This window comes from Papio anubis, chromosome 3 (assembly GCF_008728515.1).
Source record: "Papio anubis isolate 15944 chromosome 3, Panubis1.0, whole genome shotgun sequence".
Classification (NCBI taxonomy): Eukaryota; Metazoa; Chordata; class Mammalia; order Primates; family Cercopithecidae; genus Papio; species Papio anubis.
The window spans coordinates 173,410,632-173,433,764 of NC_044978.1; the positions used below are offsets into that span (position 1 = coordinate 173,410,632).

The following is a 23,133-nucleotide window of genomic DNA, read 5'->3' on the forward strand; positions in this document are numbered from 1 at the left end:
CATAATTCTGTATCTACTGTGATCTGTTTTATGTAAGGATAAAAAATATGCATGAGAAAAAGCCTGAGGAAAATAATGGCAAATGACAGCAGTGGTCTCCTCTGAGTGGTGGGAAAATGAGTCACTTTTCTTTCTATGCTTTTACTGTTTCTTACACTGTCTAACTTTTCTTTTTCTTTTTCTTTTTTTTTAGACATAGTTTTGCTCTTGTTGCCCAGGCTGGAGTGCAATGGTGTGATCTCAGCTCACTACAACCTCTGCCTCCCGGGTTCAAGTGATTCTCCTGCCTCAGCCTCCCAAGTAGTTGGGACTACAGGCGCCTACCGCCATGCCAGGCTAACTTTTGTATTTTTGGTAGAGACAGGGTTTCACCATGTTGGCCAGAATGGTCTCGAACTCCTCACCTCAAGTGGTCTGTCTATCTTGGCCTCCCAAAGTGCTGGGATTATAGGCATAAGCCACCATGCCCAGCCTGTTATACTGTTTAAATTTTCTACTGTATGCACATATGATTTGGGGTGTCAGAAAAATATAGAAAAAATATCTTGAGGTTGATGAAAGATAAATGCTATCCACGCATTTGTGGAGCCTCTGGGTGGCCTGGTTTTGGACCCATCCTGAACTGACTTTCTCTTGGGGCTTTTCCCCCAGGCAGAGTGGGGGCTGAAATGTGCCTTCCCTCTGTGTCTTGACCAGGGCTCTGCTGTATGTCTGAACACAAGCCTCACTCCTGCCTAAAGAAAACGAGAAATTTAGACAGACCTGAGAGATCTAGTGAGGGATGGTTATGGAGTGTGGGGAATTCAGGGAGAGGTTGGCATGAACAGTTACACTGCTGAGGAGAGCTCAGTCTCTGTGGGCGCCACTGAATAAAGAAGAAAGAAAGAGAGGTGGGCCCTGACACAGAGTAATGGGCAGGAATGATCCAGAAACAAGATAAGGACACAGAGAGGAACAGAGGAAGGAGAGGGACAAGGAGAGAAAGAGGCAGAACTAAATAGAGAAGTAACACATCAAGATGTGTGCATTAAACGTGTGCATTTTTTTTTTTTTGGTATATGGACTCTACCTCCATAAAGCTAAAAAAAAGGATCATAGATGAGAACATAACATGCAAAACTGTGAAACTTTTAACGAAAACACAGGAGAAAATTTTTATAACCTTGGGTTTGTGATTTGTTTTTAAATACAATACCAAAAGCAAAGTCAATGAAAGAAAAAAAATAAGTTGAATGTTACAAAAAATAAAAACTTCTGCTCTAAAAGAGGTGGTGCTTGAGGGTGGGAGGGCAAGAAAGAAAGACAGTGAAAGGATAGAAACATAAGAGAGACAGAGATGAACAGAGGAGGGAGTTATAAGGCCATGGAGAAAGAGAGGCAAAGATGGAAGCAAAAGAGGCAGCAAGACAGGTGCTGACTGGCAACAACAGGATTAGAAAGGCAAGAGCTTTGGACACAGAGACACTGTAACCAAGAGCAGAGGACGGAAGAGCTGGAGAGAAGGAGGGTAGATGCTCAGACCCAGAGATGATCTGGAGACACAGAAAGATGGAGATAGAGATAGGGCTGGCAAGAGAGGCAAGGATGGGATGATGTTGTGCAAAGAACGTTTTTGCAAGACACATTAGAGCAGTGGTCCTCAACCTTTTTGGCACCCAGGACCTGTTTCATGGAAGACGATTTATTCATGGATGGTGCAGGTGGGGATGGTTTTGGGATGAAACTGTTCCACCTCAAATTATCAGGCATTAGTTAGATTCTCACAAGGAGCATGCAACCTAGATCCCTCACATGCACAGTTCACAGTGGGGTTCATGCTTCTATGAGAATCTAATGCCTTCTGTGATCTGAGGAGAGGTGGAGCTCAGGCAGTAATGCAGTAATGCTTGCTCACCTGCTGCTCGCCTCCTGCTGTGTAGCTCAGTTCCTAACAGGCCACAGACCGGTACCGGTCCACAGCCCAGGGGTTGGGGAACCCTGCATTAGAGGCCTTTGTTTTCTGTGTCTGCATGGTAGTTACGAGCAAGTATGTTTCAAAGACATGCAGACATGCAAAGGGCTTGTACTGAAACTCATTTCTTTCCTAGTGGCACCCTCAAAATGTTAGCAATATTATAATAAGATGAAGAAACTATTTGTATAGCCTTTTATGATTTATGCATCTCTTTAATTTCATCATTGTTTTACTCAATCTTTTAATTAGATTTTTAATGCTCATTTTACTTATGGAAACTGAGGCTCAGAGAGGCTAAGCACTTTGTCCAGGTGGCATAACTAGCAAAGAACTGAGCAGCAATGAAAACCCCAGCTGTCTGTTCTCCTGATTCAGGGCGTTGGTGGCTATTTCATCTTCCTGTCTATTGTCAAGACTTTAGTGAGCTGGGTGCATAGGGGCTTCTGAAAACAATTGAATGCATCAGTAGTCATTAAACACCAACTGTGTGCAAAGGTATTGGGGAGGTAGTAATTCAGTGCTAATCAAGATTTGATTTCTATCCTCAAAAAGCTTATGGGAAAACTAAATTAATGAAAATACACAAAAGTAACTCAGCTGTCCCTTGGGACTTCAGGTAGACTTAGTTTGAACATCCAGCCTTTTTGGTGGTGAGAATCTAGAGCGTTTTCTTGAAATTTCTGCAAATTCTTGATCATCTTTCTCATGGCCTCCTCTGTTTCTGTTCCTGCAACTCTGGGTACCATCTGGGATTGGATCTGGGCCAGTTGGGAAACAGACCTTGGCTCCTTTGCCATTTTATTTATTAAAAAATATCTACTCGTATGGGTACATTTTGTGGGTTTAGTAACTTTAAGAAATATTTGAGAGTAAAGGATAAGAATTCTGGTTTTTAGCACCCAGCTTTTCCCACCTTGTAGGCTTCCGACGTTAGGTTTGATGTTTTCTAAATCACCCACCCCAGACAGGTCTAGACCCCATTGTACATGGCTCCTCTAGTGTAAAAGGTTCAAGCTCACTTCACTTGAACCTCAACCTCACCTGGCTGGCCTAACCTTCCCCAGATCTCCTGATATTGAGGGAAATGCATTTTCCCATATTTCATTACACATGAAACAGTCAGAGACCCACCAAGGTATCAATGATGAGGTCACTGTGAGGCATAAGGAAATGAGGATGATGGGAGCCAGTGGGGCAGGAACACTGGAGGAGGTGGCGCCAGAAATGAGTTTCTCGAGAGCTCCGGAGGTCTCAGAAGGGAGGCAGAATGTGCTTCTTAGGATGTGCGGGCTGCTGGGACAATACCCAACCCATGCTCTTCTTTCTCTGTGTCATTAGATCCTGGCTGGAGGGTAAGAGCTGCAACTCTTACTCAGTCCTGGCCTAGAGATTTTTCTCTCCCTGAGCAGTTGGCTGGGAATGGTAGGAGGTGGGCAAGGAAGCTTGCATTTGTCTATCTGGAGGGTCTGGGCTTTCTCTGGTTTTTTCTTTTTTTTTTTTGAGCCGAAGTCTCACTATGTCGCCCAGGCTGCAGTGCAACGGTGCAATCTCAGCTCACTGCAACCTCCGTCTCCCGGGTTCAAGCAATTCTCCTGCCTCAGCCTCCTGAGTAGCTGGGATTACAGGCACCTGCCATCACACCCATCTAATTTTTGTACTTTTAGTAGAGACTAGGTTTCTCCGGGTTGGCCAGGCTGGTCTCGAACTCTTGACCTCAGATGATCTACCCGCCTTGGCCTCCCAAAGTGCTGGGATTACAGGCGTGAGCCACCATGCCTGGCTGAGCTCTCTCTTACATATTTACTTTCACTTTCAGAACTAAGAAATCAGTCTCTCCCCAGACTAAGACAGAAAGGCAAATGTGTTCGTGTCACATCTGTTTCCAGCTGCCTTTCAGCATAGCTCATCCTTTTACACAGTCGATGGCTTGATATTTACCAAATGCAACAATGCATGCAGCCCTGAATGGAAAACACTCCAGGGCCTCCTTCCTGGGAGGGTATGATCTCACTCGGGGACCCTTGAAGTCCTTGGGCATGTCTGTCTTCTGTGTGCAGCCAAGTGAGTTTTTTGTTAACATGTGTGAAAAATGTTCCTGAAATATGTCCGGAGGCTTTCCACTGACTTCTGCTAACACAGGTGTTATGTCTTCTGGCCCGAGTCAAATCCACAAGTTTACATTTTAATTTTTCAGTCATTCATTTTGATATATGCTTAATATTCATCAGTCATAAGTGAGTTTTAAAAATAGGACCCTTGAAAAGAGAGGGAGGAGAAAAACATGCAGGCAAGAGTGCTGGGTTAGAGTCCAAAGACCTGGGCCCTGAGCTCCTCCCCAGCCTCATCCTACATGCAACAACTTGGGCACCTCGATTTTGCTGACCTCCATATCCACATCTGTGAACTGTGGATAACAATAATCTCCTCTTATTGCATTTACAGGCTAGTTGCTGATGTACTTGAAAGTGCTTTGAAAACTTTAATATATGAGACAAATGATACTTGTTAAGCACTCTGTGCCAGGAAATATGGGAAGCATCTTGCAGAAACTATTTAATTGAATTCCACAATAACTGTATGTGGTAGGTACTATTAGTTCTATACAGGTGAGGAAACTGAGACTTTGGGAGATTCAGAAAATTATCCAGGATCATACATTTTACTAAGAAAATATTAATATAACCCTTCTAATCCTTTAGCGCATCAGTGTTTATCTTTCCTCCCTTTTTTTCCTCTTGTTTTTCTTATTCTCTTCCTCTTTCTTCTCCTTTTTTTCTTCTCATTCTTTTTTTCTTCCACCACCATCTACTTCTTTTTCTTATTCCTCTGCTGCTGCTCTCCCTTTGTCTTCTTCCTCTGCTGCTGCCCTCCTTCCTTGTCTGTGTCCCTCTCCTCCCTCTACTCCTCCTTCTTTTTCTTCTTCCTCTGTTTTACTTCCTCCTCCCTCCTTTATAAAGTGTATAGGGGGTCGGGTGCAGTGGCTCACGCCTGTAATCCCAGCCCTTTGGGAGGCCGAGGCGGGCGGATCACAAGGTCAGGAGTTTGAGATCAGCCTGGTCAACATGGTGAAACCTTGTCTCTACTAAAAATACAAAAATTAGCCAGGTGTGGTGGTGAGCACCTGTAATCCAAGCCACTTGGGAGGCAGAGGCAGAGGCAGAGGCAGAGGCAGAGGCAGAGGCAGAGGCAGAAGAATTGCTTGAACCCAGGAGGTGGAGGGTGCAGTGAGCTGAGATCATGCCACTGCACTCCAGCCTGGGCAACAAGTGCAAGACTCTATCTAAAAAAAAAAAAAAAAAAAAAAAAAAAAAGGAGTGTGTAGGGAAGTGTGATAATCTTTAGAGCTGTTTACCAAATGCTTCTCCTCATGGTAAATGTGTACTTCCTGGTCCTTTTTGAAATCAGCTATGGCCATGACTTGCTTTAGCCAATACCATTTGAACAGAAGTGGCCTGTGTCCCTTCTGGGCAGAAATTTAAAAATTCAGTGCAGATTTTGCACATTCCCTTTTCACGTTTGCAAGCATGGATCTAGGTGAAGCATCCCTCAACTTAGATCGTTGAGTGATTAGGATGACAGAGCCCTCTTTCCATTTCCTCCCATATCTATCTGCACTGGAGGTGGGCATAAAGGCAAAATATTAATGTGTTTGTACCTCAGAGATTTTGTGGCTGTTTGTTACTGCAGCATAACTGAGGCCATCCTGACTGATAGGAGAAGCAAACCTGCTTGGACAAGCAATAACTGGGAAAAGGATGGATTGTAATAGGAATAGTACTGGTTGGAGTGGGAGTCCCAGATTTGTCAACTTATGTGGTGAACTCGGGCATCTCAATTTATTATATTGGAAATCAAGGAGGGATAGATCCCTATTTCTCAGTCATGCTCTGGAGACAGAGCTCTTGAAGGTCCTATTATTTCTAGCAGAATTCAGGAGTTATTGTGTTAAATGATAAATAACTGTTTATGATATTCTGCTAAGTCTCATTCATCTAAAATGAAATAAAGACAGGAGACAAACATTAAATATGGTAGAAAAATGTTTTTTAGGAAAACTTAAATTCAGTAATTATTAATATACTTGTTTAATTCCCCCTAACTCAAACCACACTACCTACAGACTAGGAAGATTTTATGAATTTTTAGATTTCCCACTGGAACACCTTGCCTAGCACCAAGACAGAAGCATTTTGCGGGGCTGTGATTCAAGAATTTCCAGACTATATGAATGATTTCCTATTTCTTTTCGGCTATCATGCCCCAGAATTCTGAGTCTGTGGATCCCAAACCTTTCCTAACGTGTTTTTGGAGCTCCCTTTTAGCGAAAAATGCCACTTGTGACTAGTGAGGTGATAGATGACTAAAATAATTGACTTTGAAGACTTACAAAAAATGATAAACAATCCACTTAAGCCATCCCATTACTGGGTATATACCCAAAGGATTATAAATCATGCTGCTATAAAGACACATGCACACGGATGTTTATTGCAACACTATTCACAATAGCAAAGACTTGGAACCAACCTAAATATCCATCAATGACAGACTGGATTAAGAAAATGTGGCACATATACACCATGGAATACTATGCAGCCATAAAAAAGGATGAGTTCATGTCCTTTGTAGGGACATGGATGAAGCTGGAAACCATCATTCTCAGCAAACTATTGCAAGAACAGAAAATCAAACACCGCATGTTCTCACTCATAGGTGGGAATTGAACAATGAGATCACTTGGACACAGGAAGGGGAACATCACACACCAGGGCCTGTTGTGGGGTGGGGGAAGTGGGGAGGGATAGCATTAGGAGATATACCTAATGTAAATGACGAGTTAATGGGTGCAGCACACCAACATGGCATATGTATACATATGTAACAAACCTGCACGTTGTGCACATGTACCCTAGAACATAAAGTATAAAAACAAACAAACAAACAAACAAAAAACAGAAAGAAAGGCTAAGGTGCTTGTAGGCAGAGTGAGTGAGGAGGCAGGTGTAATGTGAACTGCAGAGGGAGCACTGGTAGTTCCAGGTCTCTCCATTTCTTCAGATTGGCCTACTTCTGTCTATTACCTCAGGCACTGTCTCCTCTTATCTGATCTGTTTTCCTAATTTCCCCAAAAGTATCCTTGCTGCCCAGGGTCAGGACAAGGGTGAGGCAAGGTAGGCAGCTGGGGCATTGCATTTAAATAAGTACTCATTCTAAGGTAGAGGGAACAGCACACGTAAAGACCCTAGGGCAGAAGTGGCCTTACATGCTCAAGGAATGGAATAGAGGCCAGTGCATTTGGTGTGCTGTGGGAAAGATAGGAGATGGGAACAAAGTCCAGATTATGCAGTGCCTTGGAGACCACAGCAAGGGCTTCAGATTTTACTCAAAGCACAGTGAAAAGATATTGAGGAAGCTTTTGCAGAGGAACGATATGGTTAGAATGGTTAGATAAATATTTTTAAAATATTATTCCATCAGCTAGGTAGAACACAGTGTGGAAGGGGCATGAGTTGAACAAAGAAGACCAGTGAGAGGCCACAGTGATATTCAAGGTGAGAGATGCTGGTAGTCTGAACTTGCGTGAAAGCAGGAAGTAGAGGACAAATGCAATATGTATTGTGATGAAATAAAAATACATATTGATTTCATTGTTCAGACATTGTTGATTATTTGACTGTGAGTATGTATGTGTGTATGGTGGGGAGGGTTTGGTGGAGGGAATGGAAAGAATCATGAACTCCTTGCCTAAGTCAGAAGACAAGGATGCCACAGACTAAGGAGAGGAGAACTGGGGCAAGGGAGGGGAAGAACAGGTTCAGACTTCAGGCAGTAAATCAACGAGACTCTTCTAGGCATTCTATGTTTGAGGTAATGATTAGGCATCTGAATGAAGCTGTCACATAGATAACTAGAGTGTGAGGAAGAGGCAAGGGCTGGAAGTATAAATTTGGGAGTGAACCATGTACAGACAGATTACATTTAGGAGCAATTTCTGCTTCTGGCCAAGATGGAATAATAGGGACCAGATTTACCTTCACACATAAGAAAATGGAAAACTGTAGAGAATATAAGAAAATGTTTTTCACATACTAGACATTAGGCAATGCAGGGCAGTGATCCCTAAGAGTAGGGAGGCATGTGAGGTGAGCTATGATTTTCTCTGCTTACTCCCTGGAGAGAGTTTCCAGGATGTGATGCAGGGATGGGTGAGCTGAGCAGAGTCTGTGGTTTCCCTAGTTGAGATGACAGAGCTGGGAGCTCTGGAAGGCCAAGGCGAATGGATGCTTGTGTTGGAGAAGGGAGAACTGCACGGAGAGAATGTGCTGGTGATCTACAGTGGACCCAGCTGGCCTCAGGGCTGCCCCTGCTCCTGGCTGACCCAGACACCAGTTTGATATCTGCTACATAGCTTTCTTAGTCATCTTCTATGTGTGGCAGATTCCTGGTCAGCCCCAGGTTTCATGAGTTTGATGCTGGATCCCATCCCATCACACTCCATGGGCCTCTGCCCATCTCAGTTATGAAGTCTTGACTGCCCCTGCTGGCTTTTGACCCAGTGCTCTATAGACCTCATTTCTCATACCACTTATTGCTAGGTGCTTCTCTTCCACATGTGGCCTACAGGGTTGCATACCTTGTTAAAAAATATGATTATTTTTTCAAGTCTTTCACCTCCTTGGTTAGATGCATTCCTAGGTATTTTTTTTGTAACTACTGTAAATGAGATTGTGTTCTTAATTTGGTTCTCATCGTGAACACTGTTGGTGTATAGAAATTCTTCCAATTTTCGTATGTTGGTTTTTTATTCTGAAACTTTACTAAAGTCTTTTATCAGATCTAGGAGTCTTTTGGAGGAATCTTTAGTGTTTTCTAGGTATAATCATATGGTCAGTGAACAGAGATAATTTGAATTCCTCTTTTCCTCTTTGGATGCCTTTTATTTCCTTTTCTTGCCTAATTGTTCTGTCAGGGGCTTTCAATATTATGTTGAATGGGAGTGGTGAGAGTGGCCATTCTTTTCCTGTTCCAGTTTTTAGGGAAAATGCTTTTAGCTTCTGCCCATTTAGTATAATGTTGTCTGTGGGTTTGTCATAGATGGCTCTTACTAAGATAAAATATGTTCCTTTGATGCCTAGTTTGTGAGAATTTTTGTCAAGAAGGAACATTAGATTTTATCAAATCCTTTTTCTGCATATATTGAGATAATCATATGGTTTTTGTTTTGTTTTCAGTTTATGTAGTGAATTGCATTTATTGATTTTCGTATGTTGAACCATCCTTGCATTCCAGGAATAAAGCCCACTTGATTTTGATGAATTATCTTTTTGAGGTATTGCTGAATTCAGTGTGCTATTTTGTTGACAATACTGATGAAAGAACTCAGTGATGACACCAACAAATAGAAATACATTTCATGATCATGTATTGGAAGAATCAATAATTTTAACATGTCTTTACAACCCAAAGCAATCTTCAGGTTTTTTTTTTTTTAATACTTTAAGTTCTGGGATACATGTGCAGAATGTGCAGGTTTGTTACATTGGTATACACATGCCATGGTGGTTTGTTGCACCCATCAACCTGTCATCTACATTGGGTATCCCTAATGCTATCTCTCCCCTAGTCTCCCACCCCCTGACAGGCCCCAGTGTGTGATGTTCTCCGCCCTGTGCCTATGTATTCTCATTGTTCAACTCCCATTTATGAGTGAGAACATGCAGTGTTTGGTTTTCTGTTCTTGTGTTAGTTTGCTGAGAATGATGGTTTCCAGCTTCATCCATGTCCCTGCAAAGGACAAGAACTCATTCTTTTTTATGGCTGCATAGTATTCTTTGGTTTATATGTGCCACATTTTCTTTATCCAGTCTATCATTGATGGGCATTCGGGTTGGTTCCAAGTCTTTGCTATTGTGAACAGTGCTGCAATAAACATATGTGTGCATGTGTCTTTATAGTCAAATGATTTATAATCCTTTGGGTATATACCCAGTAATGGGTTTGCTGGGTCAAATGGTATTTCTGGTTCTAGATCCCTGAGGAATCATCACACTGCCTTCCACAATGATTGAACTAAGTTACACTCCCACCAACGGTGTAAAAGCATTCTAATTTGTCCACATCCTCTCCAGCATCTGTTGTTTCCTGACTCTTTAACAATCACTATTCTAACTGGCATGAAATGGTATCTCATTGTGGTTTTGATTTGCATTTCTCTAATGACCAGTGATGATGAGCTTTTTTTCATATGTTTGTTGGCCACATAAATGTCTTCTTTTGAGAAGTGTCTGTTCATGTCCTTTGCCCACTTTTTGATGGGGTTTTTTGTCTTTTTTCTTGTAAATTTGTTTAGGTTCCTTGTAGATTCTGGATATTAATCCTTTGTCAGATGGATAGATTACAAAAATTTTCTCCCATTCTGAAGGTTGCCTGTTTATTCTCATGATGGTTTCTTTTGCTGTGCAGAAGTTCTTTACTGTAATTAGATCCAATTTGTTAATTTTGGCTTTTGTTGCCATTGCTTTTGGTGTTTGAGTCATGAAGTCTTTGCCCATGCCTATTTGCTGAATGATATTGCCTAGGCTTTCTTCTAGGGTTTTTATGGTTTTAGGTCTTATGTTTAAATCTTTATTCCATCTTGAGTTAATTTTTGTATAAGGTGTAAGGAGGGGACACAGTTTCAGTTTTCTGCATATCGCTAGCCAGTTTTCCCAACACGATTTATTAAATAGGGAATCCTTTCCCCATTGTTTGGTTTTGTCAGCTTTGTCAAAGATCAGATGGTTGTAGATGTGTGGCATTACTTCTGAGGCCTCTGTTCTGTTCCATTGGCCTATATATCTGTTTTAGTACCAGTACCATGCTGTTTTGGTTACTGTAATCTGTAGTATAGTTTGAAGTCAGGTAGCGTGATGCCTCCAGCTTTGTTCTTTTTGCTTAGAATTGTCTTGGCTAAATGGGCTCTTTTTTGGTTCCATGTGAACTTTAAAATAGTTTTTTCTAATTCTGTGAAGAAAATCAATGATAGCTTGATGGGAATAGCATTGAATCTGTAAATTACTTTGGGCAGTATGGCCATTTTCACAATATTGATTCTTCCTATGAATGAGCATGGAATGTCTTTCCATTTGTTGGTGTCCTCTCTTATTTCGTTGAGCAGTGGTTTGTAGTTCTCCTTGAAGAGGCCCTTCACATCCCTTGTAAGTTGTATTCCTAGGTATTTTATTCTCTTTGTAGCAATTGTGAATGGGAGTTCACTCATGATTTGGCTCTCTGTTTATCTTGTATTGGTGTATAGGAATGCTTGTGATTTTTGCACATTGATTTTGTATCCTGAGACTTCACTGAGCAATCTTGAGTTTTAATGCAATTCCTATCCAATTACCAATGTAATTTTTCATAGAATTAAAAAAAGTAATTCCAAAATTTATGTAAAACCAAAGAGCCTGAATAGCCAAAGGAATCCTAAGCAAAACAAAAGCAAAAACAAACAAAACAAAACAAAACAAAACAAAAAATACAAAAAAACCCAAAGCCACAGGTATCACATTACCCAACTTCAAACTATACTTCAAGGCTATAGTAACTGCTTATATATATATATCTCAATGGAATAGGTTAGAGAACCCAGAAACAAAGACACATCTGCAACCAACTGATGTTTGGCAAAGTTGACAAAAATAAACAATGAGGTAAGGACACTATTCAATGAATGGTGCTGGAATAACTAGTGAGTCATACGCAGAAGAAAAAAACTAGACCACTACCTCTCACAATGCACAAATATTAACTCAAAATGGATTAAAGACTCAAAGGTAAGACCTCAAACTATAAAAATCCTCAAAGAAAACCTAGGAATAATTCTTCTGAACACCAGGCTAGGCAAATAATTTATAACCAAGACCTCAAAAATGAAATCAACAAAAACAAAAACAAAAAGACAGTTGGAGCCTAATTAAGTTAAAGAGCTTCTCCACAGCAAAGGAAGCCATCGAGAGAATAAACAGACATCCTACATAATGGGAGAAATTATTTGCAAACTACACATCCAACAAATAACTAATATCTAGAATCTATAAGGAACATAAACGACTCAACAAGAGAAAAACAAATAGCCCCATTGAAAAATGGGCAAAGGGCATGAATAGACACTTCTCAAAAGAAGACATACAAGTGGCCCACAAACATATGAATAAATGCTCAGCATTACAAATGATGAGAGAAATGTAAATTAAGATCATAATGAGATATCATCTCACACTAGTCAGAATGGCTATCACTAAAATGTCACAAAACAATAAATGTTGGTGAGAATATGGAGAAAAGGGAATGCTTATACACTTTTGGTGGAAATGTAAATTAGTTCAAACCCTGTGGAAAATAATTTGGAGATTTTTCAAAGAACTTAAAGTATAACTACCATTTGACCCAGCATCTCATTACTGGTTATCTACTGAAAGGAAAATAAGCCATTCTATCAGAAAGGCACCTGCACGCATGTATTTATTGTAACATGAGAGCAAAGTCATGTATTCAACCTAGGTGCCCCAAAATGGTGGATTGGATAAAGAAAACATGGTACCTATGCTCCCTGGAATAGTATACAGTCATAAGAAAAGTGAAATTGTGTTCTTTGCAGCAACATGGGTGCAGCTGGAGGCCATTATCCTGAGTGAACTAATGCAGAAACAGAAGATCAAATACTGTGTGTTCTCACTTGTAAGTGGGAGCTAAACAATGGGTTCACATGGTAATAAAGATGAAAACAATAGACACTGGGGAATCCAACAGAGGGGGAGGAGAAAAGGAGGCAAGGGTTGAAAAACCACCTATTGAGTACTATGTTCACTATTTGGGTGATAGGTTCGATAGCAGCCTCAACCCCAGTATTATGCAATATATCCATATAACAAACCCATAGAGGTACACCTTGAGTCTAAAATAAATTTTTAAAAATATCTTTTATATCTCCTATTGCTATTTTTATTTTTTAGATAAGAATGAGTGTTTAAATATTACTTCACTGTCATCTTGATTGGCAAGTATTGGAACAATCTCAGTCTTTGTCTTCCTGGATCCTACTGCGGTGTTTGATCCTCTTTCTTGACATGCAGTCTTCTTTTAGCTTTCATGATACCATTTCTCCCAGTTTTCTTCTACCTCCCTGGCCTTTCTCAGTCTCTGTTAAATGATCCAGAGATCCAGCAATTCCACTGCTGCAGGTGCTTTATCATTGCTACTGACTCCAGCTCGGGCTACTCTACTTGCATGTTTGTTAGGCACGCCCACCTCAACAAGTTCAAGATCATTCCCTATAACATTCACCTCAAACCTGCTCCTCCACCTGTATAATCTAGTGTGGTAAATGGCACCCTATAAAATCATATATTTAAGATAGAAACCTGAGTGCTATAACAGATTCCTCCTTTAAAAAAGTTTGGCTCAGCTACTCAATCACTGTCTCATCAGTTTTGCATCTGTAACCCACTTATATCTTGGTCTGTTAGCTCTTGTCTCAAGGTGAGCCTTTAATTGTAAACATAGACAAATAAACAGCAGTCTGGAAACAAACAACAAAAAAAAGCAGAACAAATAAAAATGAAAACATTTTAAACTATTACTGAATCTTCTAAAGAATCCCCCCAAAATATTCCACGCATAATGCACAGCGAACTTTGAAATCTGCTTTTCTCATTTTTGCCTTTCTCTGTTTTTATTTTTATCTATAGCTACATGTCTTTCTTCCTCTATCCTATACCTGAAGAGTTCCTTTTTCCCCTTTCCCTGAAAAAATTCCTCTCTTCAAACCCAGCTTGCAACTATCCTCAAACCCAAGATCTTTTACTACCCTTTCTCATTTGTTGTTTCATGGTTTACTCTGGACTCTTTCTGATGTAAATCAATTCCATAACCTTATGTACCTCTCAGATTTCTCTCTCATTCCTACTTCTTTTAGCAATACAAAAGACTAAGAATTGAGTAGATTCACAGACATGTCCTTGGGAAGGAGGGAAGTATTAAAGAGGAAAAATGCATTTATTTCAAATTTAATATTTTTCTTTATTTACTGTCCAAACCCAGTTAAATTTCTTTCCTGTTCATTCCCTTCTCTCCATTCCTGGCTGTAGCAATTATAGCCCAGTGTCAAGGACTGTGAAGGGACTGAAATTTCCTCCTAATTGTAGGTGAACAAGACAAACCATCACAGTTTCATGGATGCTGGTAGAAGACTCAAGACCCAGGAGTCAAAGACAAAGGACAATTTATTGTTCACAGTATAAGCAATCGCCAGTGTCAGCATTATTGTGTCATTTTCCCAAGCACCGATTCCCACAGGATAATGCACAGAGAGCCAGAAGACACCTGCATACACAGTGAGGTGCAGTGCAGGAGAGACACCCTGAGTTTGGGGAAGCGAAGTCTTTTATAATGGGTCGTAAACATGCCTACTCTTTGCTGGAGAGCAGGGTAGGAGTTAGATAATACCGCTATCCTCCACAGTTGTAAGCACACCTTCTCTTTCTTCTGGAGGAGACACGATCTATTATCTCCCAATGCTGTTCAATATACAAAAACCCTTGAAGAGATGGTCTGGAATAGAGAGCAATCAAAGCCTCATTTACAAGACTTGTAGACACATAAGGAGACCCATGAAGGTTTCTCTCTCCTCACCTCCTCAGGACAATTGACATTTACTGTTGGAATTTTACAACATCTGCCCAAATGCCCAAGTTTTTCCTAGTCTTACCCGCTTCCAGCACATCCTCCCTCTGCTGCAAGGGTAATCTTTCATAATGCAAGTAGTGTCATGCAAGTAGCATTGCGTACAATTATTCAATGACTGCTTATTTTCTACAAGATAATTTCCGTAATGTGCCACGTAAAACATTTTTTGATTTGACATTTGTCTGCCTTTTCAGTCTTCTTTTCCATCCTGTACTGAAAATATTTGGCATTTAAAACACGATTATAATCTTGCATTTAATATTATAAATAACTATTGGAGCTACTTCCACAAAGAAAGCAATTTACAAGTTATTGGACTTGAGATGGCCTTTATAAACGTATAAACTATTCTTAATAAAGTCCACTTCAAATTCCATTTGTACTGTTTGTGTGTAAATATGTGTGTTGGTGTGTGTGTTAATGACAAAGGAATTTAGAAAGAAAATTATTCTGTAAGGCCAACAAATAGAAGTACTATATATTCTCTGTTTATTTACATTTTTTTCTACAAGTATTCTAGGCCTTGCATAGATCAACTGTAGTCAAACTTGTCTCCTGTCTGATTCTAACAATGACCCCTTGCTCTGATTTGCCACTGGGGTTTAAAACCCCTCTCTCAAGTTCACACAACTGTCCCTTCAGGGGCTTTGCATTTTTTCTCAGTCTGAGCTCTTTTAGACAAATGTCAGTTTTTTTGCCATTAGCCTTGTGAGAATTCCTGAAAATAAATAAACAGCTTGGAGAAGGAAAGCCACTATGGGAGTGGAGAATATGAGTCAGTGCCATGGTTGGCCGGGGGAGAAATGAACTTTTAGTTTACATTGTAGGTTTCTTACTTTAAGACTTGAAGCTGGGAGTGGTCTTGGAGTCCTGCTTCCTGACATCTACCCTCAGACTAGAAATCCGTGCCAGGAAAGGGGTGATAAACCAGAGTTTATGGGGACCATTTATGATATATTGACACATCGAGGTGATCTTTATAATAATTTTAAGTTTATTGATTTTTAGGAAGGATTGAAGCATTTTATATCGATTGCATCAAGAGAAACCCAGGCCTCCTGTAAAATGGACCTAACTCTGCTGCCTCCTATTTCCCATTACAATCCATGAAGGATTTATTAGTCTTGCACTCACTGGCTGAGTGACGTTGGGTGAGTCACTGTCTGAGCTTCAGCTTCCTATCCATAAAATGGGAATAGCAATACAATGGGATTGTTGTGAAGACTGAAATAAAACAAACACTGTTATATGGAAGAGTATTTTAAGCTATAAAATGCTATAAAAAACTAGGAATTTGTATTCTTTGGCTCCTAAAGTCCAGACATTCTGTCTTATGCTACTCAGGTTTGTCTTCCACCTCTAGCAGATTTACATTCACAGAGCAAAAGTCATGAACATTTATAAAAATTTTTTTTTTTTTTTTCCCCCTCAACTGTGGGGAGATGTTGGCCAAAGCGTAGGAAGTTTCAGTTAGACTGGAGATCTATTTTACAGCATGGTGACTATAGTTAATAATCATGTGTTATACAATTGAAAATTGCTAGGAGAGTGGATTTTAAATGTTTTCATCATAAAAACTGGTCAATACATGAGGTGACGGAGATGTTAATTCAACTGATAAATCATTCCACATTATATACATATGTCAAAACATCAAGTTTTATACCATAAATATATCCAAGTTTTTATATGTTAATTAAAAATAAAAAATAGTAAGAATACAGTTAAAAGAGGAGTTTTGCTATTTTTAAAAACTATAGACATGTAATTTAAAAAGATGGGTAGTATTAGTATTAATTTTAGTTCTTTCCCTGGTATAGGATAAACTTGATCAGGTTATTATCCAGCTTTGCCTCTTCACCCTTACTAGACTATGATGCCCTCAAGGGCAGCAATTATCTCTTTATTCCCCCAGTTCAACACAGCGTGTTTGTGAGTAGATTGTCAGTAAATGTTTGCTTTAAAAAAATGCACGAACTGCAACTTCTCCATCTTTAAAGAATGAGAGTAGGGGCTGGGCACGGTGGCTCACGCCTGTAATCCCAGCACTTTGGGAGGCCAAGGCAGGTGGATCACGAGGTCAGGATTTCAAGACCAGCCTGGCCAACATGGTGAAACCCCGTCTCTACTAAAAAATACAAAAATTACCCGGGTGTGGTGGTGGCCGCCTGTAGTCCCAGCTACTCAGGAGACTGAGGCGGGAGAATTGCTTGAACCCAGGAGGCAGAGGTTGCCGTGAGCTGAGATCACGCCACTGCACTCCAGCCTGGCAACAGAGTGAGACTCAGTCTCAGAAAAAAAAGGAATGAGAGTGGGACTTCTTCAGGTTTCTTCTAAGCAAGGCGTGTGACTCATTGGCCGGTTGTGAAATGAATTTTGTAGGCCATAACTAGCATTTGAAATGCAACAGAAGGTAGTAGAGTAAAAAATTAAAGTCAACTACACATAGCAAGGTAGGGATTGCTTTGTGAAACCTGTTTCAGCTGTGAAAACTGTTTCATGCATGTATGTTTGTGTATAGTATGTACAAGTGGCAGAACAGATTTCTTATTGTTCATTGTGGCCAAAAATGTGTGAAAAACAGTGGACTGGTCCTTCTATTCCTAATATTACATTACAGCTACTACCACCATCATAATATTTTATTTATTTATTTATTTATTTATTTTTGAGACGGATTCTCCCTCTGTCGCCCAGGCTGGAGTGCAGTGGCGCCATCTCGGCTCACCGCAAGCTCCGCCTCCTGGGTTCACGCCATTCTCCTGCCTCAGCCTTCGGAGTACCTGGGACTACAGGCGCCCACCAACACGCCCGGCTAATTTTTGTATTTTTTGTAGAGTCAGGGTTTCACCGTGTTAGCCAGGATGGTCTCAATCTCCTGACCATGTGATCCACTCGCCTCGGCCTCCCAAAGAGCTGGGATTACAGGCGTGAGCTACTGCATCTGGCCCATAATATTTTTTATTTGATTACTACTTTACATTGTGCAAGGACTGTTTATACCCCCTCCCTCACATAGTCCTCTGTTATAACCTAGGATGGGGAGGAATATGTTATTACTCTTTCCGTTCTTCTTGTGGTAGAGGAAAGACTTGTATCCACAACTCCACCTTCTAGGATGGACTGTCTTTGTTTGGAGAAACATTTAAGTAAGTCCTGGGAAGGTTGGCTGGAGAAGACATGCTCTGAGGACAAATGGAACAGGTTACCATCTTCTCCAGGTAGAATGTGTTGTGGGAGGCAGGTGCCTGGGTGTGGAGAGAGTCCACTGAGGCTGTATGGAGGAGGGAGAGAGAGATAACCCTTAAAGGAACCCTTGGAGAGTATGGGTTCTGTAGTGGAATGTTTGCATGATCTGACCTCCTTCCCAGGGCTCTACCAATCTTTGGATAAGTTCTTTGCAAAGCCATGAACTTCCAGCTGTTACTGAATTTCTTGTGGAGTCTGGCACAGATGCTGATTTCTTCATCAAGTTGTTGCCAGAGTCAAAGCAGAAACAGCATGTGTGGATGAAGAGACAGTGAGCATCTGGGTTATATAAAGATGAAGACACCGAGGGTCAGGGAGGCTTGCTGACAGAAGCTAAGTATTGACTAGAGGCTCTCAGTACGCTTGGAACTAGATGACATGGAAGGATAAGATCAATTTTGTTTCTTTTTAACTGGTATGGCTCTATGTCTCTTGGTCACCACATAGTGTTTTCTTGAGGTTCTGTTGTGGTATCAGCTATGGATGGGTACATGAGTGGACTAAAAATGGCCCACACATGAGTGGGAAAAAGGTCAACAGGAAAGTCACAGCCTGCCTTAGGCAGGGAACAAACATGTCTTTATCTCTCTCTTTTTTCGGTACTGGAAATAATACAGAATTGTTGATGTGTGTACAGTTGGGTGGAATTTTCTGCTGGTGCTGAAAACGAGGAAATCCATATTATGCCTCCTGCTGCTGCACCACAGGGATGAATAGTGAGACGTCACCCTCAGGTTGCTGATAACTGCAGTAGGCATCTTTGTGGAGTGTCTACTGGAGGATGGTGGGTGTCTCTGAGTTTTGTCATTATAAGGAGCTATGCTACAGCTATTACATTAGGAAAGCAACAGTAAGTACCATAAAAATACATTTAAAAAAATCCCAAACAAACAAACACACAATAAAACTAAGCAATTTCAGACAAAGAGACAGAATTCTCATCAATTAGGCACTTCAGTCGCAGGGTCTGTTTCTATATCAAACATCTGTTCCTATGCAGACTGGGTTAAAAACAGATTATGATGGGACATTGAGAGGACTTGAGACTGATGTAGTATTAGGGCAGCAAAAAGGTTCAGGCACTGAACAAGCTGTGATCAGAGAGGCAGGGCTAATGTCAAAGATCCTCTGTACTGCAATGATTCCCAAATTGCTGTAGTGGTTGGGGGTAAGTGTTGCAACTTCCAAGAAGACTTTATCAAGTGACTTCTGCTTCCCCAACCCTGATAGATTTTAGTGAATTTCCCCCCTGTGTCATCCCTCTCCCCACCTCCTTTTCCCTTATCTCAACTAGCTGAAAATTACTACATGCAAAGGAGTATTACTCATAGGCATGTGTGTGTTTGTAGCAGCATGGTGGCATGAAAAAGCCCAAGAACTCATGGATTTTTGTAGTGTAGACATTGTTTTACATCACATGTGTAGAGACCTGTATAGAGTTCTGTTTTCCATGGATTTATTTATTCTTAACAACTCCTATCAGGTATAAAGATCTTCTCTGGCTACTGGAGTTGTTTTGTTGCCTCCAGAGTGGGCAAACCAGGTAAGCAGCTTCTGCCCCGACAGAATCACACCTGAGCAAGGCCAACTCTTGTTGAGGTGCTCTACAGTTTACAAAAACGCCTTTGTAAACCCCCTAATGCTGTTCAAATGTAATTGGAAATTATTTCTGCCGGGCCCCAACCGTCTTCTACACTCAATAAGTCACTGCATGCACAGTGGTCTCTTTATGAAATTCCCCATCCTGCATTTATGAGTATGTAACTTGATACAGCTTTTTGGTGCCTTCTTTGTCTGTAGGTAAATAGCTCAGGGGGAGTTTACAAGCCTTTCCCCCATGTCCCAAGAACAGTCATCAGCAACTGTGAGTCTTGGATTGAGGCTTTTCCCATGCATTCACATCTTTTATTTCTGAACCTCACAGAATCCCTGTGGTGAGATAATGCCTATTTTATAAATAAAGAGGTAGGATAATGTCCATTTTATAGGTTAAGAAACACAGGTTGTGAGAGGCCAAGCTACTTGTTCAAGGGCTTTAAGTTGAGGTCCATTGACCCCCAGAATGCCCCAGAGAGTCATTAGACTGTCAACCCATGAGGTCAGGAATAAGATCTGTCTTGCTGATTGTTGCAACTTCAGAAAGTAGTGTGGAGCAGTGCTCAGTAATGCCTGCAGAATGAATGAATGAGTGGATGAACGACTGACTGAGTGAGGATCAGCTGCAGTGTTCAAATCCCTCGTCACCTAGCCCGGTGTCTGTCACGCAGTAATGCTCAGTGGGTATTTGCTGCAAGAATGGGTGAATAAAGAAATGTGTGGGTGCCTCTCTGAGGGTCTGACATGGGGGCTGGAAGTTCTGTGCTCACTTCTCTGCACTCACCTCCAGGTTTTGCAGCTAAGGATATGTCTTTGGCTCATTGTTGACTCTTTCCGATAGTCTAGTAGAAGGCTCACCTGTGGTACCTGGGAGCCTCCCTGTGCTCAGCACACACAGTGGGGCAGCAGGAACACACACCTGTCAGAAACATCTTTCCTTTGTGGAAAGCAGACCTGGAATGTGACTTGAGCCTCCCAGAAGTACATTCTCCCCACCTCCATCTCCTGGGGCTGTATATGGGAATCTTCTACCCCACAGGCCAGCAATAAAAAATCAACTGTCCCTCTCAGAGAAGGGGCATCTCTGGGAACTCCAGTCCTCAGGCCTGGTCGTATTTATTGCCAGCCTGCTTCAGAGCTTCACAAATCCCAGGGGGCCTCACTGCTCTGCTCCAGATCTTCAAAGGACTGTTGATACTTGATCTCCTGTCCCAGTTAATCGGCTGCTCCATGCATTCCCAATATCATCCCTATTTGCAACTGCATGGTTGGAATGCTTTTCCTTGCTGTGGCTTTGCCACTTCTATGCTGAAGGAATGAGAAAGAGATCCACTTTTCTTTTGTCCTGCCTGTTCTTCCTGTGTCTGGAAAACTCAGACTGCTTGGATCTACTCCCACTACCTAGGGTTTGGCCTTACTTTCCCACTTTCTGGCCAGTTGATGACTCAGTTTCTTTAACTGTAAAATAAGCACCCCAAGACTTGTCCTGCCCATCATGCTAAATATTGGTTTTCTTTAGAATTACTCTTGCTTCCAGGACATGTCTAAAAGTGGCTTGTTTCAATAAACTTTTCTTGTCATTTCCCATTTTCTCCTTAAATGATTAAGGCGCAAATGATTGATGCTAACCAAAGATTGATGGGTACAGTGGTTACTCAGTGCCAAACTTTTTAAGAAGCTACCCCAAAAAGGCCTTTGCTCATCCTTTGGGTCTCTAAGAGGGGATGAGAGGCAGTTAATATCGTTCACACCTACTATGTGTGGAACATATTAGCCCATTTGTGCATGAGATCTTACATAACCTCCAGGGCGGTTCCTTGGATAGCATAATGATCCTGTTGTGTTGCTGAAAACACTAATGCTCCATGAAGCCAGTACGTTTTTGAAGCTCATGCTATTAATGTGTGTGGAACTAAGGGGTGCACCCACATCTCCCTAACCTCAAAGGTACAACTGTCATCTCTGCCTTATCCATCTTTCCAGAAAGAAATGAACAATAGAATACATGTATGAACTAGTGTCATCAATGCCATCAGGCCTTATGCCCAAGGGGATCTACATACAATCTTTTGAAACAGGATTAAGTTACATGATTTATCATGTTGTCCAAAAGGAAGAGTTTCTGTACATTTTGAAAGAAGGTGCTGAGTGTGTGCCCATGTGTAACCTCTTGAGCTATGCCATTTTTATGATGTTTTCAATTTTAGCATGACAATTTTCAAACATATGGAAAACTTGAAATAGCATAATAAGCACCCATGTTTTCCTCATCTAGATTAGCAGTAATGCTCAATTTTCTATGTTCATTTTTCCCCTGCTAAATTATTTTGAAGTATAGTTGTTGTGAGATTTCACTCGTAAATATCCCAATATGTATTTCTAAGGAGTAAGGGATCTTCCAATATAATTTTAGTACTATTATGACTCATAAGAGAAAAGTTCCCCATATTAAGATGAGAAAATGTTCAGAAATGCATTGAGTTCCAGCCAAGTAGACTATCTTGTGGCCCTGAAGCATGGCCCATTATTTCCTGATCATGCTATGTGCTGAGTTAAAGAACTTCAGTTTTGGAGGGTGAATTCCTGAAGTGCCAAGTTAGAAGGGGCTGGGGATAGTCTTGAGAGAGAGTATGACCGGACTTCAGCCTCTAGGTTACACCTGTATTTGATGCTTTGCATTTTTCATCCCTGTATTCTCATGCTACTGATAAAGACATACCTGAGACTCGGTAATTTATAAAGAAAAAGAGATTTAATGGACTCACAGTTCCACATGACTGGGGAGGCCTCACAATCATGGCAGAAGGTAAAAAACACATCTTACATGGCAGCAGACAAGAGAGAGAATGAGATCCAAGTGAAAGGGATTTCCACTTATAAAACCATCTGATCTCGTGAGACTTACTCACTATCATGAGAACAGTATGGGGGAAATCACACCCATGATTCAATTATCTCCCACCAGGTCGCTCCCACAACACGTGGGAATTATGCGAGCTACAATTCAAGATGAGATTTGAGTGGAGACACAGCAAAACCATATCAATCCCCTTTCACACACATTATGCCACTCAAAGTGCTGATAATTTTTAGGCCCTCTGTTCCCATGAGAATCTGGGCAGCATAGCTAGATGTGGCCTACTTCAAACTTAAAAATCTTTCCTTAAGAATACTATTTATCTTTAAAAATATATAATTCCTGCTTCATAATCTCTCCATGTGTTTTTAATATGCACTCATGAATTTATTTGCTAATTTGTGCAACAACGAATATATATATTCATTCGTATTTTTAGTAGAAATGGGTTTTCACCATGTTAGTCAGGCTGGTCTCAAACTGCTGACCTCAGGTGATCCAGCCTCGGCCTCCCAAAGTGCTGAGATTACAGGCGTGAGCCACTGCACCCGGCCAACGAATATTTTTTTTGAGGACAAACTACGCCCAAGCACTGGATACATATTCGTGAACAAGTCAGACTTAAGAGATGGGGTATTTTTGTTTTGAGGCTGCCGATCTCAAGAAGCAGGAGGTGTCCAAGGGCATTGACCAATGTACCTGTCTGCTGAGGCACCGTACTTGTTAGTTAGCTGCTGGTGGCTCTTAGTCTAGT

The 23,133-nt window shown here is 41.1% G+C and overlaps 1 long non-coding RNA gene across 1 annotated transcript in view; it reads left to right on the forward strand.

Moving 5' to 3' along the window:
- The window catches only part of LOC103884221, a 54,951-nt gene that overhangs the window by 14,627 nt on the left and 17,191 nt on the right, over positions 1–23,133 (forward strand). The window contains exon 3 of the long non-coding RNA XR_002521937.2: positions 15,686–15,828. This is a non-coding gene — a long non-coding RNA (uncharacterized LOC103884221). The remainder of the gene's footprint in view (positions 1–15,685; positions 15,829–23,133) is intronic.